The sequence below is a fragment of the Polypterus senegalus genome, chromosome 2, assembly GCF_016835505.1.
Source record: "Polypterus senegalus isolate Bchr_013 chromosome 2, ASM1683550v1, whole genome shotgun sequence".
Lineage (NCBI taxonomy): Eukaryota > Metazoa > Chordata > Cladistia > Polypteriformes > Polypteridae > Polypterus > Polypterus senegalus.
Window position 1 is genome coordinate 236,613,760 of NC_053155.1, and position 18,779 is coordinate 236,632,538.

Consider the following 18,779-nt stretch of genomic DNA (forward strand, 5'->3'; position numbering starts at 1 on the left):
CTGATGAACATCTAAACAAGCCTGATGCATTTTGGAAACAAGTCCTCTATGCTGATGAGGTCAAAATAAAACATTTTGACCACAATGTGCAAAAGTATGTTTGGAGAAAAAAGGTGCTGAATTCCAGGAAAGAACACCTTTCCATCTATTAAAGATGGGGGTTGATTGATCATACTTGGAACTTGTGTTTCAGCCAGTGGTACAGGGAAAAAGTCATTGGTAGAGGGGAAAATGAATTCAGATAAATGCAAGCAAATTCTGGAAGCAAACATCACACAAAACGTGTAAAAACACGTTGAAGTTAAAAAGAGAATGAATCCTACAACAAGATATCTCAAAATCTACAATGGATACCCTAAAGAGGCACAAGCTAACAGTTTTGCCTTGGCCCTCACAGTCCCCTGACCTAAACATTGTTAAAAATCTGTAGATAGATCTCAAAAGAGCAGTGCATCCATGCCAGCCCCAGAATCTTGTAGAATTAGAAGTCTTTTTGGCAAAAATACCTAAGGTAAGAATTGAAAGACTCTTAACTGGCTACAAAGAGTGTTTATAATATATATATATATATACTTGTCAAAGGGATTATTATTAAGAACTGACTATGTCTGGTGTCCAAACTTTTGCTTCAGGTCTTTTTCATTTTTTTGGTATGTTGTTTTTGTAAATAATGGAATACATCAGTGATGTTATTCTGTTTATATTATGAGAATGTTTTTAAGAGAATGTTTGCCGGTGTTATACTCAAGTTGGTGAGACCTTCAGAGGAGCATGCAATTTCTTTAGGAAGGAAAGTTGATACTTATCCTCAGTGTAACATTTTGTACCAAGATTTTCCTCCATAGTTACAGAGATCTTCTTTTTTTGCAGTTTATGCTTCCTCCCACATTAACCAGGCTAAACTTCGATCATCAGCTGTGCTTGAATCGCACACTGAGTGCAAGTCCTATTTGAGTCACAGTACAGGCCACTCAGCATCCTGCTGATAGCATCTCCATGATTTCCTTTTACAATTCCTGCTGCTCCTTTCTTCTTCCTGTCTTTGTATTTAAACACCCATGCATCTCTACTTGCTCTCCTCTAACAGAAGCTGCATTTCAGGTATTGTGCAGCAGATGTTCTAGGCTATATTTATCCTGCTGAAAAGACTAACACCACAGGATTCAGATTTTTCATGTTAGAGCTGATATTTTATTTAAATTCCCTTTCTTTATATAGGCATCACTCTGAAATGACTACTATGTGCAAATGCATGACATCTTGGACAGGTAACATAATATTTATGCCAGCACCCATTCATTCATCCAGACATTTTTTTAATGTCTCCATTTGGATGTTAAGGTTTTAGAGAGCTGTAGCTAATCCAGGCAGAACCAAGCAACACAGGACAAACCCAAATGTGATAGCAAAAGAAAATGTTTAAATTATAATGCTTCTTGTTTTTTTGGCTGCTCACGTTAGGAGTTGCCACAGCGGATCATCTTTTTCCATATCCTGCCTCTGCATCTTGTTCTGTTACACCCATCACCTGCATGTCCTCTCTCACCACATTCATAAACCTTCTCTTAGGCCTTCCTCTTTTCCTCTTGCCATCTTTCCTCTAACATCCTTCTCCCAATATACTCAGCATCTTTCCTCTGTACATGCCCTATCCAACGCAATCTCGCCTCTCTGACTTTGTCTCCCAACCATCCAACCTGAGCTGACTCTTTAATGTACTTGTTCCTACTCCTATTCATCTTCGTTGCACCCAATACAAATCTTTGCATCTTTAATTTTGCCACCTCCAACTCTGTCTCCTGTTTTTTGGTCAATGCCACTGTCTCCAACCCATATAACATACCTGGTCTCACTATCGTCCTGTAGATCTTCCTTTTCACTCTTGTTGATACCCGCCTGTCACAAATTACTCCTGACACTCTTCTCCACCCATTCCAGCCTGCCTGCACTCTCCATTTCACCTCTCTTCCACAATCCCCATTACTCCGTACTGTTGATCCCAAGTATTTAAACTCATCCACCTTCGCCAAATCATCAGCAAACATCATAGTCCACAGGGACTCCTGTCTAATCTCGTCTGTAAACCTGTCCATCACCATTGCAAATAAGAAAGGGCTCAGAGCCGATCTCTGATGTAATCACACCATCACTTTGAATGCATCTGTCACTCCTACTGGAGACCTCACCACTGTTACACTTTCCTCGTACATCTTCTGTACCACTCTTACATACTTCTCTGCCACTCCAGACTCATACAATACCACAACTCCTCTGGTGGCACCCTGTCATATGCTTTCTCCAGGTCCACAAAGACACAATGCAACTCCTTCTGGCCTTCTCTATAAATTCTTTATCAATAACCTCAGAGCAAACTTTGCATCTGTGGTGCTCTTTCCTAGCATGAAACCATACTGCTGCTCACTAATAATCACCTCACTTGTTAACCTAGCTTTCCCTACTTTTTCCCATAACTTATCAGGTGTAAATTAATATAAAAGTTAGCTATTTTTTCAGTTTTATTCTCTCAGTCACATTCATGGTCTCGCCCCCACACCCCTGATCTGACCCTAACTAACATTGTCACCATATATACTGCTCAAAAGAATTAAAAGAACACTTTTTAATCAGAGTATAGCATAAAGTCAATGAAACTTATGGGGTATTAATCTGGTCAGTTAAGTAGCAGAGGGGGTTGTTAATCAGTTTCAGCTGCTGTGGTGTTAATGAAATTAACAACAGATGCACTAGAGGGGCAACAATGAGATGACCCCAAAACAGGAATGGTTTAACAGGTGGAGGCCACTGACATTTTTCCCTCCTCATCTTTTCTGACTGTTTCTTCACTAGTTTTGCATTTGGCTACAGTCAGTGTCACTACTGGTAGCACGAGGCAATACCTGGACCCTACAGAGGTTGCACAGGTAGTCCAACTTCTCCAGGACGGCACATCAATACGTGTCATTGCCAGAAGGTTTGCTGTGTCTCCCTGCACAGTCTCAAGGGCATGGAGGAGATTCTAGGAGACAAGCAGTTACTCTAGGAGAGCTGGAGAGGGCCATAGAAGGTCCATAACCCATCAGCAGGACCAGTATCTTCTCCTTTGGGCAAGGAGGAACAGGATGAGCACTGCCAGAGCCCTACAAAATGACCTCCAGCAGGCCACTGGTGTGAATGTCTCTGACCAAACAACCAGAAAGACTTCATGAGGGTGACCCAAGGGCCCCATGTCCTCTAAAGCGCCTTGAGCTCACTGCCCAGCAGCATGCAGCTCGATTGGCATTTGCCATAGAATACCAGAATTGGCAGATGCACCACTGGTGCCCTGTGCTTTTTACAGATGAGAGCAGGTTCACCCTGAGCACGTGACAGAAGTGAAAGGGTCTGGAGAAGCCATGGAGAACATTATGCTGCCTGTAACATCATTCAGCATGAGCAGTTTGGTGGTGGGTTAATGATTGTCTGGGGAGGCATATCCATGGAGGGTCACACAGACCGCTACAGGCTTGACAAAGGCACCTTGGCTGCCATTAGGTATCAGGATGAGATCCTTGGACCCATTGTCAGACCCTATGCTGGTACAGTGGCTCCTGGTGCACGACAATTCCTGGCCTCATGTGGTGAGAGTATGCAGACAGTTCCTGGAGGATGAAGGAATTGATACCATTGACTGGCCACCACACTTTCCTGACCTAAATCCAATAGAACACCTCTGGGACATTATGTTTTGGTCCATCCAATGCCACCAGGTTGCACCTCAGATTGTCCAGGAGCTCAGTGATGCCCTGGTCCAGATCTGGGAGGAGATCCCCCACAACACCATCTGTCATCTCATTAGAAGCATGCACCGATGTTGTCAGGCATGTATACAAGAACACAGGGGCCATACAAAGTGCTGCGTACAATTTTGAGTTGCTGCAATTAAATTTTGGCAAAATGGACTAGCCTGCCACATAATTTTTCTCTGATTTTTTGGGGCGTCTTTGAATTCAGGGCTCTGTAGGTTGATCATTTTCATTTCCATCAAACGATGTGGCATCCTTTCGTTCCTAACACATTACCCAGTCTATATCAGTATAGATATGCAGGAGGATTTCTTTTTCCCATTGAGATCTGATGTGTTTTCGAAGTGTTCCTTTAATTTTTTTGAGCAGTTTTATTTACACCCGATCTGTTTGTTTTCAAATAATGATGATGATTATGTTTTCTGATTGGTACTATTCAGGTCATAAAATGATTTCTTCAAACTGTCACATGTATTTGTCACTTTTTCTTTTTTGCCCGGTGCTGCGTTGACATCATGCACCAAAAGTTGTGAGCTTATTCAGTGCAAGCAGGAACACAGAGGTGGTTGGTTGCTGCATGCTGCAACGTGCTTGACCTGGTGGTGATCATATGTACTGTGCAAGGCATGCACGGGGTCCACTGAGAAAAGAACAGTGTTCTTTGCTCACCTTACAGAGGAACTTTGTTGTTGCTTCTTACAAGAAAAGGCGATTGAAAAAGAAATAGAGGATGCAACGTCGACAAGCTTCTGTTCCAAGACCGCCGCTTCCCCCAGGAAAGCAAACACAGACAGTGTCTGGTACCACTTCAATGTGATAGAAACCAGAGCATAGAGAAGTGTGTACATTGCAACAGGTACACATGTAGTAAATGTAGGAAGGACGGTCCTTGGGTGTGTGGGAACTGTTAACATTTGAATTTGATGATTGCATATAGGGTGGAACTGACCTCTCTGTACTATTCTTTCCTCTGCATGTCCTGAATACAAAAAAAACAGCACCATGCAACAAAATGTGGAGATTGGGCAAGATTGGAAAAAACAAAATAAAAAAAAATTGTGGTCACTGATTACAACCGCAAGAAGGCATGCGAATGAATATGAATAATATGAATAATGTTGTATCAGTGCCACAGTGTTTTCTGAAATGTACTATACAGGTCATAAAATGAATTATTCCAAATATCATATATACCTATATCTCTGTTTTTGTATATTTATATATATGTTATAAGGACTCTTGAAATATACAAATAGTTTAGCCATATTACCTATTAAAGACAAGTTACTGAATAAATTGAAAAATATTTGATGTTTCTTGTCTTATATGTACCTTCAGTGCCTTACCTCAGTATCCTTGCATGTCTGAATCTCTCTTGTCCAGTGCTCCCTCTGTCGAGTTCATTCTCATAAAGCCTGCTTCTCACATGTCACTTTGAGATGCCTTGCTAGTCTCCTGTATGAATTTATACTTTCCATCTGAAGGCAACTTTCAGTGTGCCTCCTACTCCTTTACTGCTCCTCATACTCACACTTCCTCTTTTTCAGATTACTTGGAGAGGCTTACTATCCCAAACGTCAGGTGAGCCCTTGAATCATTCATTACACCCACAGTTATTTTGCACCCTGCTTGCACAAAATATTTTCATCTTCTATAAGTAAAGAATTTATTATTTTATATTATACAGATCAGTGATCAGTTTTTGCAACGAAAGGTCAGGTGTCCCATGACAGAGTTTGCCTGTATGTGTGCAGATGTCTCTAATGTAAACATTAACAGAACTAATTATGTTTGTCCGTCTTTTGCTAATGACTAGCAAAAATACTGCAATAAAGATTTAAATGCTATTAAATTCTGCACAAGATGTACAGTGGTGTGAAAAACTATTTGCCCCCTTCCTGATTTCTTATTCTTTTGCATGTTTGTCACACAAAATGTTTCTGATCATCAAACACATTTGACCATTAGACAAATATAACACAAGTACACACAAAATGCAGTTTTTAAATGATGGTTTTTATTATTTAGGGAGAAAAAAAATCCAAACCTACATGGCCCTGTGTGAAAAGGAAATTGCCGACTCCAGTCATTATATGGAGGGAGGCAGCCTCTTTTGTAGCCACCCGGATGTGCTCCAGGTGCTTCCCGGCAATCTTCCACTGGCACTCCCCAGTGTGGCGGAAGTGCTGGCTGCGTACTCAGAAGCACTCCAGGGGCCTCATGTATAACGCCGTGCGTAGAACTCGCACTATAACATGGCGTAAGCACAAAAGCCGAAATGTGTTTACGCACAGAAAAATCCAGATGCAGGAATCTGTGCGTACTCCAACTTCCACGTTCTTCCGCTACATAAATCCCGATCAGCGTGAAAACTAACGCTCGTGCACGCACTTTATGTTACGCCCCAAATCCTCCCAGAATTACACCTCTTTGAATATGCAAATCAATATAAATCGCCCTTAAGCGCAGCCTTCTGTGAAAAGACAATGGGAAAAGCACGGGGAAAATATAAGAATTTCAGCGAATACCAAGTGGAGGCAAAGGAAAAACATACTATTTGTTCAAATAAGCCGTGGTATAATCAACAAAAGGAAGTTGATCGAGTGTGGAGAGTGTTGGAGAAACTTGAAAGCTCACATTCACAAAATCGCACAGTGCCGGAAATAAAAAAGAAGTCACATATCAAAGTTGCCGTGAAAAGAAGAGTTGTAAGCCCACTGTCTGAGTGTCATATGAAAGTTTATTAGGGTACAGAGAAAAAAGGCACACGGTGGGGAAAAAGCACGAAATGTCAACTTCAATCTCGACATTTCCACTTTAATCACATAGTTTATTTTGTCATTTAGTAGAACATTATAAACTTCATCTTAAAATCGTTTAATCAACAAGTTTCTCAAATCACATAGTAATTAAAGTAGCACGTTAAATGCTTTGTTTTGTATTTGATCTTCTACTCGTATGTGATCTATGTGTGTGAATCACTACTTGCTTCTTAAACTGGCTCTCTTCCTCCAACTGGACACAGAGTCCATTACATTTGTGATATTACAGCTCTCTGAATAACTAAAATACTGAGATGTATACGTGATGTCATTTTCATGATGATAGGAGCTAAAGCACGTTATTAAACATGTGTTTCATGAGCCTCGTGCTCATGACAAGCATTATCTTTTGTCGAAATTTGTCGCTGCGTTTTTAGCTGTGTTGTTATTTTCTCTTTCTGTTTTATATTCAATATATATTGGCGTGCCCCAAGAGTCCTTGCTTTTCTTTCCCCAAGTAACCGATCGCCATACAATCAGCTCTGTAATAGACGTTAAGCCATCTGTAAGCTTAGCGCCGATTCTTCAAAACGTTTAAAGAACATTGAAATATCTTCGTAGTACATGTTTAATTATTCTATCCTTCACGACACTCCCAGTGAAGAATATAGATTATTTAAATGAAGTTAAAGTTTTATGTGTATAATTTAACAAATATATTTTGCTGCATTTCACCTTAAAAATGATATCGTCATCATATGTAAATACGCGCTTTATAAAGTGGCTCAGGTTGTGTGATATTATAACTATAGTGCAAGTTTACAGTGGGGTGATTGTATTTATAAGTACAAACCGTTCTACAAGGAGCAATTGATTGAGTGCATTTAAAGTTCTTGGGATTAAACTGTTTCTGAACCACGAGGTCCGTACAGGAAAGGCTTTAAAACGTTTTGCAGTGGCTGAGACAGCGTGTCCTTAAAGCTGTATACCGATAATTCTCTTTCCGATCAGCTGCTGCTGTGATTCACACTCAGATACAGTGATATAAATACTCCGAGTCGTGCAGTGAGAGTAATAAGGAAAAAGATGATCCGCTGTGGCAACTTCTAACGGGAGGAGCTGAAAGAAGAAGAAGAAGAAGAGGGAGAAGTGAGAGTAACAACGCTAAAGCAGTTATGGTATTTGGAATACTATGGCTGTTCCCTGGACCATTATATTGTTACGAGTTAATTACAATCAGATGCATTACACTAATAAACAATATGCGGTTAGTTTCTGTGTATTTATAAAGCCGCGTCATGAAAATAATGAGTAATCACACAAGAACAGTACCATTGCTTTGACGCTGGGTGCCGCCAGTCTGCAAAACCAAGTGGAGAACTTGCGTACGACAAGGCATGAGGTACCGTGGAAAAGTGCGTGGCTTTACGCCAAGTGTAGGTTTTATACATTTGAACGTGGAAAAGTTCTTACGCAACATTTCTGTGCATACGCACCGTTTATACATGAGGCCCCAGGTGTCCCTGCTTGTCTTCCCCCCAGGCACTTCCGGGTGTGGCGAAAGTGCCAAGGTCCAGGGGTGTCCCCTGGTGGTGACCACGGGCCCCTACAGAGTAGAGCTTCAAAGCTCTGTACCCGTGGCCCCAAAAGGAACCAGGGTGCTAACCCCCACGTGGTCTGAGGTGGACGTAAGCCCTCTTCTGGTCCTCCTGGGTGCCCCGGCCGGGTCTCCACCCCAGCCATCTCTGACAACGTCTATAAACAGGAAACAGGAATTGTTTTACTTTTATTTTGCAAGAAAATCTACCAATTGAGTAAGCAAAATCCACTTGACGAGATTTCTTAAACTGTGCTAAATCTTAAATGCAAATTTCTTGATAAGTCAATACAATTTACAATAATCAAACATTTCACTTGCTTAGATTTCATATTATGTAGTGAATACTGAGTGCCTCACAACCACCTGCTGTCAGGAATATTTATTGGCTGTGAACTGCCTGAATTGATACAGCAACTCCTCAATTTTGAATCGAATGACTCAATGTGAAAAATGGCAATCCAAATGACACAGAAAAAATGCACAGACTGCACACACCACATGACTTGAACTGCACGATGGTATTCATGGTGGCTCTAAAATCCGTACTGACCCCTACTCTCTTTTCTGTTTCTTTTTCCGGTTTCTTTGTGGTGGTTGCCTGCGCCACCTCCACCTACTCAAAGCTTCATGATGCTCCAACAATGATGGATGGATTAAAAAGCAGAACTCTACGTGACCATCTTCATCAAGCCCTTCCGTAAGAACCCTAAATCCAAAGAGGACTGTTTCATTTATGTTAGGTAGAATGCCCAGAGGGGACTGGGCAGTCTAATGGTCTGGAATCCCTACAGATTTTATTTTTTCTCCAGCCGTCTGGAGTTTTTGTTTTTCTGTCCCCCCTGGCCATTGAACCTTACTCTTATTCGATGTTAATTAATGTTGATTTATTTTGTTTTCTTATTGTGTCTTTTATTTTTCTATTCTTTATTATGTAAAGCACTTTGAGCTACTGTTTGTATGAAAATGTGCTATATAAATAAATGTTGTTGTTGTTGTTATTGTCTAGTAGCAGAGCTAACAACTAGGCCAAAAGGATTTGTTGGTCAATGCAAAGTCAGCAAACAGTATATTAAAAAAGGAGTTTCTACATACATACCTGGCTTTCCGCACCAAAGTTGTGAAACAGTGACATCAGACTGGTGGCGTTTTTTCCATAAAGTGCAAGAGCACAGGCTTTCTTGATGGCTTTTTTCAAGTGTCAGTGGTAGATGAAAATGTAATATAAATATAATTTTAAAAGGTTTGAACAATTATCAAAACTGGACAAATATTTGAAAAGTACAGTTTTTAATGTAGCCAAGAACAAAAGCTGTACTAAAGTTAAATAAACATACATTTTTAATACAAGATAGGCAATACTGATCTGCCCTGAAACAGTGTTAGTGTTGTATTTAGACACACCATTCCAATCCTCCAGTTCTTAAAACACCATAGACAAGCAATTAAAAGGTGAATAAAATGTTAGGGGCGGCACGGTGGCGCAGTGGTAGCGCTGCTGCCTCGCAGTTAGGAGACCGGGTTCGCTTCCGGTCCTCCCTGCGTGGAGTTTGCATGTTCTCCCGTGTCTGCGTGGGTTTCCTCCGGGCGCTCCGGTTTCCTCCCACAGTCCAAAGACATGCCGGTTAGGTGGATTGGCGATTCTAAATTGGCCCTAGTGTGTGCTTGATGTGTGGGTGTGTTTGTGTGTGTCCTGCGGTGGGTTGGCACCCTGCCCAGGATTGGTTCCTGCCTTGTGCCCTGTGTTGGCTGGGATTGGCTCCAGCAGACCCCCGTGACCCTATTCGGATTCAGCGGGTTAGAAAATGGATGGATGGATGGATAAAATGTTAGGTGACTGATTTTTGCTTGGTGTTACAGTCTTGCCTAGTCCCATTAGTCCTTGTTAAACAAGAAATGTAAATGAATAGGACATTCTGAGTAATTCTGCAGCCATATCTCTGTCATTTAGAAATGATTTTTGAGAAACTCTTATGTCAAAATGGCCGTCTAAGGTACAATAGCTATATTGCAACATGATTTTACATGTATCCTTCCAAAATCAACTGTTATGTGGTTTGCTTTTTCAGCAAAAAATAAATAAAAGGAAAAATATAATATGGAGTCAAAAATATGACAGTTATTGCTAGCACTTTTAGAGAAGTGTTTGTTCTCATCAGTGAAACAAATTTGAAAATTCAGAATCCTCAGGTCCCTTAATCACCAAAAATGCATTATTTTCATCTCTGTAAATGGACCATTTTTCACAAATAGACTGGGTTATACAACAATTTTCATAGGTAATTTTTATAAGCTCTTAAGAGAGAAAAGCTCACATAAAATCAGATACATACAATGTTAAACTAGACCAGATGTTAATCATCTAAAGCATATCCTTTGTGTATTTGTATACCTGAATCAAACCAAAATGAACCCTCTGTATATATTTAAAAAGTTTTAAATTGTGCTTTATCTAATCAGGATCCATCCTGTAGATGTTATAGTTACCACATATGTCAGTTGACCCTAGATGTGTTGTGGCAGAAGTGCATTGCCTCAGGCTGGCACTTAAAAAGGCAAATAAATAAGGGTAACAGTAATTTCTTTTTTATATTAACATAGAATCATTGTTTGCTTTAAGCTCATGACAAACAAATTTTAAGTCCATAAACTGTTGTTACAATGCACTTTGTTGCTAAGAAACCTGTGTGCTGTAAGAGTAAAAATAATTGCAAGTTGGTTATGTTGCCAGAACATGTCAGCAATTAGTGCAACATAATCATCTGCAGAAAAATAACGCAATGCTACACCCTGTTTCTGGCAATTCATCTTAAATGGCAAATGTAGTTACTGATTCTAATGAAGTGTATGTATTTTAGATATATATATATATATATATATATATATATATATATAGGGGCACGGTGGCGCAGTGGTAGCGCTGCTGCCTCGAGTTAGGAGACCGGTTCGCTTCCGGGTCCTCCCTGCGTGGAGTTTGCATGTTCTCCCGTGTCTGCGTGGGTTTCCTCCGGGCGCTCCGGTTTCCTCCCACAATCCAAAGACATGCAGGTTAGGTGGATTGGCGATTCTAAATTGGCCCTAGTGTGTGCTTGGTGTGTGGGTGTGTTTGTGTGTGTCCTGCAGTGGGTTGGCACCCTGCCCAGGATTGGTTCCTGCCTTGTGCCCTGTGTTGGCTGGGATTGGCTCCAGCAGAACCCCATGACCCTATTCGGATTCAGCGGGTTAGAAAATGGATGGATATATATATATATATATATATATATAGTACCCATCGATGTACACTTAATAACCCATAATGTAATATTTTCTGAAATTATTACAAATATATTAATTAAAAACTTAAATCTCTATGTTTTGCTAGAATTCACAAATCATGATTTAACACATCAATGAAAACAAGTTGAGTATAACCTTTTTGAAATGCATTATCAGCCTGTGGAGAGCAATATCATCAAATAACATCACCTGCACAGCTTTGGGACTTCGCAGGAGGGAAACTGGAGTACCTAGTAGAAAACCTTTACATGGTATGGGAGATCATGCAGTTTCCACATGACAACAAGGATTCAAACAAAGGAAGGTGGATCAGTAAGGCAGCAACCCTAGGCACCACATTACCAGGGCATCCTAAACACTCCTAGTTTCAATTAACTAAAGAAACCAAATGTCCCTATTGAATTCTAATGATATACGGTGTAGGGGCAAGTGAGAAGGGGGAGTGACTCCCAAAATAGTTGGAGTTCTAACTGGGTAAACCCCATTTAATTTGCAAAAAAAAAGTACCAGGCGCACAATGGTGTTTCTCAACAGAAAATGGGCAATATCCTTGTGTTGATCTCTAGCAATGTTTTCTGGTTGGGTGAAGCTTAGGAGGAGTTACAGACATTTGGAAACTCAGGTCCATATATGACACCAGCTTCCGAGAACAGCTCTCTTTATATTATCTGGACTGGAGGGGTTGGGGCTTCTTGGGGGCTGTTGCCCTCAGTGGCCAGTTTCTCAACACTGTGAGGATAAAAAGGAGACAAGACCGTTAACAACAGCACACCCTCTCATTCCAGGGTGGTACTGCATACCTTAGACGACCCAGTCCCCAAGCACGCATGCATGGCAATGGATATTTAAAAATAATGGAATATAATTAATTGCTTATATGGCTACACTTTAACATGACCATTATTTTTAAAGCTTTTTATATAAATCACCTGCTGATTTATTCTTCCAGTTTTCACATAATACATTATTTATTATAGTTTTATATATCTAAAAAAGACAAAATGGAAAAGTACATGAAAAAAAGTCTTTGATACTATACAGCGACTAATGCTTGTACTAACCTTTCTGTTTTGATACTTTTCAAAAAGAATGCAGAGAAAGATCATTTTGAAATATTAAAAGTTCCTTCCCAATTTTTCCTAGTTAACCAATCATTACTCATTATGTCAGATCTCTAGCCTTGCTAGAAATATGACATTACCACTTGCATCCTTTATGTTTTAGTATTCTTTCTTTTTTGTATTCTCTAATGCTATATCTAATAGTAATTTATTTATGACATATATGTGCAGTTAAATTAGAATGACAATAAGTGTTAAACTAAATTTTATTACTTTTGATATAAAACATTTAAAAGTGTAAAATTTCAAATCTCTGGGTTACCTGTAATTTTCTCAAATAGTTGTGACTAACAAAAGAATTCTTCCAATTTATTATATTCTGGTTTTTGCCTTTTATGGGTATCAATAGGAAGTCTAAAAGAATAAATTTTTTTGATAACTTACTTAATCGTGTAGGACAACATGGTGTTGCAGATGCAGTGCAGCTGCCTCATAGTAAGGAGACCAGCGTTTGTCCAAAGCCGTACAGGTTAGGTGAACTGATGACACTAAATTGTCCCTAGTGCATGTTTGGTGTGTGTGTGTATGTGTATGTGTGTTCACCCTGTGATGGACTGTCCCGGGTTTGTTCTTGCATTGTCTCCTGTGCTAGCTGAGATAGGCTACAGTGCCATCCCCTTCAACACCCCCACAACCCTTAATTAAGTGGGTTAGAAGATGCTTTATTTAATAATGCAATTTTGTAAAAATAAATATCTGTACACTGTGTTTATTGAGTCAATTTATAACATGGCTTCAATTATAAAAGAAGACATTGTTTATTTTTTTTTGTTAAAGTGCAAGATCACAAAAATGGATTTTGAGCATGGGATGCCAGAAAGTCACACTACCCTAAACCTGGTCTCAGTACAGGATGAGGTATAAAAAAGTCTGTGTGGCAAATGTCTATGTTGTTTTAAAACATAGACCACTTGCAAATTAAAAGAGCATCAGAAGAAGCCTTAGACTGGCGTCTCTATTGCAACACTACAATCACCACTGCAAGTGGAAGTAATTCCAGGTGTTGGCTGGAAATAAACTTAGGACAGGATTTAATATTGCCATACTGGGTCTGGAGTTGACATTGCTTTTTGATCATTTTAGGCAAGCATCTAGACAGGCCACACTGTCTAGTAGACTCAGGGACACTATGAGCTTTGCTGTTTTACTTCTTTATCTTTGCTACTATGAGTGTTCCCTTTAGTCTCTCACTCTTGTGTTTTCTTTTTTAATAAATCATACATTAAAAAAATGAACCTATTGGTCATTATTTTGAGTACGAGGATTTCTTCAGGGCGGCACGGTGGCACAGTGGGTAGCGCTACTGCCTCGCATTTAGGAGACCTGCGCCCTGTGCTGGCTGGGATTGGCTCCAGCAGACCCCCGTGACCCTATAGTTAGGATATAGCGGGTTAGATAATGGATGGATGGATGGATGGATTTCTTCAATTCTGGATAATTATTCATGTCATTAGGCTTACCTGCAATGATTGATTCTCATCTACTGTGTATTAGGCATGCAAGGCATCTGAAACAATATTAATTATTCTGAGAGATAAAATGAAGGTTAGGGAGCAAAGCTGAAGTGAAAACAATATTAGCTATAAGAAAAGTGATGCAATAGGAAACAATAAACATTGCCATACTGTTTCGATCGCTGTTTATCATTTGCCATTATAAAATGGCACAATAATTCCCAAAATTTATATTGTGTCTGTCTTGTCTGAAAACAATCCTTGTACATGCTAGCTTATGTCTTGATAACGTTTACATATTCTTAATAATATCTTTACTTTTTCATGAATATGTACATTTCAAGAATTATGTTCATATTCTGTTCTCTTTGTCATTTTTTCCCATCTCTGACCTTCTATAAGTAAGTTTGGTTTGCTGTTATAACCTAAATTAAATGCTTACTATCTCTAATTTCTGTTATCATTTTCTAATTACTTTCCCACTCAATTAGAATCGTCCATATCCCCTTGTATGCTTAATGAATTAGCCCACTACAAAGCAGGTACAATATATGCTGAGACAGTTTTTTCCAAAAAATCCAACTATTAATTTACCCAACTTGAAGTCACCCAAACATCACACCTTAGTCCTTATACCTTTAATCTGTTGGTGTTTATGTCACTTTCCTATATTAGAGTTTGCAGTTTGGTAGACCTCATCTTGACTAGGGTGCGATAATAGGCTTTGATTCCCAAATACTCTGAGTTACATAAAAATTAATGTATAGAATATCTAATCTGCTTACAACTGCAGAGTGGAAAAAGAACCAACAGGAGAGTTTTCCACAGAATGTCACATTTATGGATGCGTTTATGGTGATAGAGTGACAAAACATTTACTGGCAGGTCGGGTCTTCATAAAGGCCGTACTCCTGGGCAAACAAAGGCAGGCATCACATATCCTCTCAGTGAGTGACTTCTGGACTGTGGAGGAAACACTCAGGTATGTGAGTCGTTCAGCTCTGGCCACAACTCTGTTTTATATTTCTGTGAAACTAGTTAAATTATCATCTTTCTGACAAATGGATGCGTTTAGATAGCCCATTAGAGCAGGGCATTTACTTAAATTCAATATATATTATTTGTACTTTTTTTAAGCAAATTTTTGCATTTCTTGTATTAAAACATCATGTCCAGTTGAAACTTTCACTCAAATTTAGCATGCTACATCTTTCCAGCATTTCACCTATACATAGTTAAATTATTGGCACATTTTTAGCCTGTGCTATGACAGAACTACCTGGAACAAATATAGCATTTGCATGTTTAATATGTCCAAGCACATCAGGAAACAATATGCAAAAAATTACAACAATCTAGAAGAGAAAAGGCCTTTTAGCCCAACAAAACTCACCACTCCTTCCACTTAATGCGTCCAAAATAACATCAAGTCTTTTTTCAAAGGTCTCTAGTACTAGGGTGTTGTACCGTGTGAGCCATTATGAATGTGGAGAAAAGTCAAGGAAAATTACCCCTTTTATTTATTTAGACAATAAAAGGTGTCATTTTGCTTGACTCTTCTCTACATTCAAACGTCTCTGAAATTCTATTGTCTACTACACTACTTGGTAACTTCTTCCACCTGTCTATGGTTCTCTGGGTGTGTTTCTTTTTTTTTGGTTAATTGCATTGATTACATGTGGAAAAACAAACACTGTTGCAAAATTCCTTTTTATGTTGGCATGTAGAAACAAACAATATGGAAACAGAATGTAGCCAGATCCCTCAAGTAGGTAATTTTGGCCAGAGTGCCAACCTTTGTTAATATTTGTATATGAAGAAGTCTAGCATGATGTCATGCACAATGTCTTTCTAGTGCTGTGGCCAACGCGGCACATACTGTACTTCCAAGGAAATGGCTCTTGAAAGTCTAAAACGGCTCATAAGCCAGTCATCATTGTGGGTAAAAAAAAAAAATCTAACTGGTTCCTAAAAGCTCATTCCTTTCCTATGTGAACATTAGAACAACACAACTGTGGAAGTTCGTCAGAACTTTACTGTTACATTCAAAGAAGCATTGATTCTTCCTGGTTCTGTCTACTACTTATATGGGCTACAATTAACTGGAGACTATTTCTTCTCTTGGAATTCATATTGGCTTTCTTCTAGATCTGATTTTGGGGTTTCCATCTACATTCCAGAAACATGCACATTTTCGACATTGGAGACACTAAACTAAACATTGTGGATGAGCATGGGTGTGTGTGTGAGTGTACCATGTAATGGGCTAACAACTTTTCTTTGAGCCCATTACAGCCAGGAAAGGCCCCTGTTCCCTTTGATCCTAAATTGGACACTCAGGTTAAAAAAATAGGTGGATGTTGATTAAAACTACATAAGACTCACTTACTACAATGGAAATGCAATTGGCTAGCAAAGACACCTAGGCTAGAATCCACCAATCCTCCTTTATGTTGGCTGTTTAAAATTAGATTTTCCTATTGAAATCAACAGGTGTTACAGTTTTTTTTTACTTCCAGCAAGTGTCTTTTGCATAAGACGTCCCCATTCCAGGACCATATATATATACATCTGACTTGCCAGATCCATCCGTACATCCATTATCCAACCCACTATATTCTAACTACAGGGTCACGGGGGTCTGCTGGAGCCAATACTTGCAAAATTCTTTTATTCTAATGTACTCTATACAGTAAAGAACATTTTTTGCTTAGCGATTGATGTTATCTTTTATGTACAGTAAAGCAACAGGCAACACTGCTGATGAGGTTTGATTATTTTGCCCATTTGTGTTTGACATTTTTTAGTTACTTACACATAAATACACAGAAGTATGCTGCTAGTGTCAAAAAACCACTATCATGTTGAGTTCAGATTATGATTCTGAACATTTTAAAACGTTGATTTCATTATGGTGTCTTTATGTGTGTCTGTGGAAACCTTTGTACAATGATAACTTCAGAAAAAAATCTTTTTGAAACAAGGTACATCATTTTTGACTTGTTAAAGGCTATGAGCATATTGTTTTTGGTCCAGTTTGGTCCAGTACTTATTTCTATATCCTTCACACACACACGCACACATGCACATGCGCACACACACATAATTAGACCTTTAAAGTTTGACTTGCACAAAGGCATTAAACCACCTCTGTACCAATCTATCTGTGCAACACATTTACTTCATTTGACCAAACAATTTCAAAATATATGTTAAGTTGTTCATTTGATTCAATCTTTCTGTTCATTTTACTCTACTTTTGTGTACATAATAAATATACAGTAAATTAATGCACTTTATTATATGTCATTGTATAGTACATTGAATGATTTCCTGCTTTATCACTAAAATGAAATTTACATGGAAGTGCTGCATGCACTTCATACAGATTTTTTTTGTTTATTTCAGTTAGTTTGTGGCTGTTGTTCAAAGTGAACAAATGATCTATATAATCAGAGGTGGTTGCATCTTTTTGCTATTTTTTACTTTGACCTTCTGCATTTTTACCAGATATGAATAAAACCTGTCACATTTGTTCTCATTTTCATATCTGCTCAGGTGCCAGACTTTACTTGTCTGCTGACATATTGAAAGGATTTTGCTGGCACTGGGTTTACGATGGTCAAGAATATCACAAGCAAAGTTGTATTTTTTTTTTGTAATTTTTTAATTTTACTGACAGCATATTGTTTAGTAATAATAAGTTAATAATAAGTCATATTTCATTTTCCTGTGGCTCTGTCCTGGATAAGATCATTAGGAAAACAGGTGTATGGATGGATTTTGCATTTTAGTGGATATTTTTCATTACCAGATTAATGTGGAATATTCTCATTCATTAGTTTTGTACAGCTTTCTACTTTGCCTGTGTGCCTGCTTTCTAGTGGTCTTACTTTACAAAAAAGATATTTGTGCATTGCCTTTACTCCATCTCATTGTGACAATGATTCCTTTGCATAACAGATGGTTATTTAATTCTGAGCTATTTGAAGTAGTCAAAGGTGTAACTAAACTGTGCTTTTAAGTAAACCTTTCAATATTTAAGTTTCAAAGCTCATAATGCAGAAGTCTAAATTGGTTTTAACGTTTTACCTTTTTTGTCTTCTATTTTTTTTCCAAAAATTAAAAACATGACAGTCTGACTTACTGGATTTAGTGTCTTTAATTAATATGTGGTGGTGATAAACTACAAAAATCCAAATATAATTCTGTTCAGTTTTCATTTCAGCTTTCTACTAAAGAGTAAACTCTAAAAACCAGTCATGCTGTGCACCTCCAACCCAAACCATTCAGTTTTTCACTTTTTTTTCTTCTACATTCATTTGGTTGCAGCTTTGTGTGCTTATTTCACAATAAGTGAAGATGATTGATTTGTTTAGTAACTTTTTTATTATTTTATTTATTTATTTTTTGTAAAACTTGAGTTATGCGTATGGAACGTTATTTGATTTTAATGAAATCAATAAAATAAAAAAAAAAACATATGCAGCATTTTTAAAATATTGTTCTGTAATTGTCAGTTTTGGTAACTGGAAACAAAGATCACAGCCAAAAAATGTCAGGTATAATACAAATGAGCTTAATGTTGTTAATAACTTGTGAGCTGCCGCTATAAAGAAAAAAATAACAGAACTGTGGTGAACCATGCTATGGAGTTGGTTTTAGTGTTTTTGTGTAACTATTTATACATCTTTTTATTTATTTAAATACTTATAAAGAGATATCTTGAAAATTTAAAGGTGGTACTTCTGAAAGTTCCAGTGAGGGCATCTGCGTGGGTGTAAGCA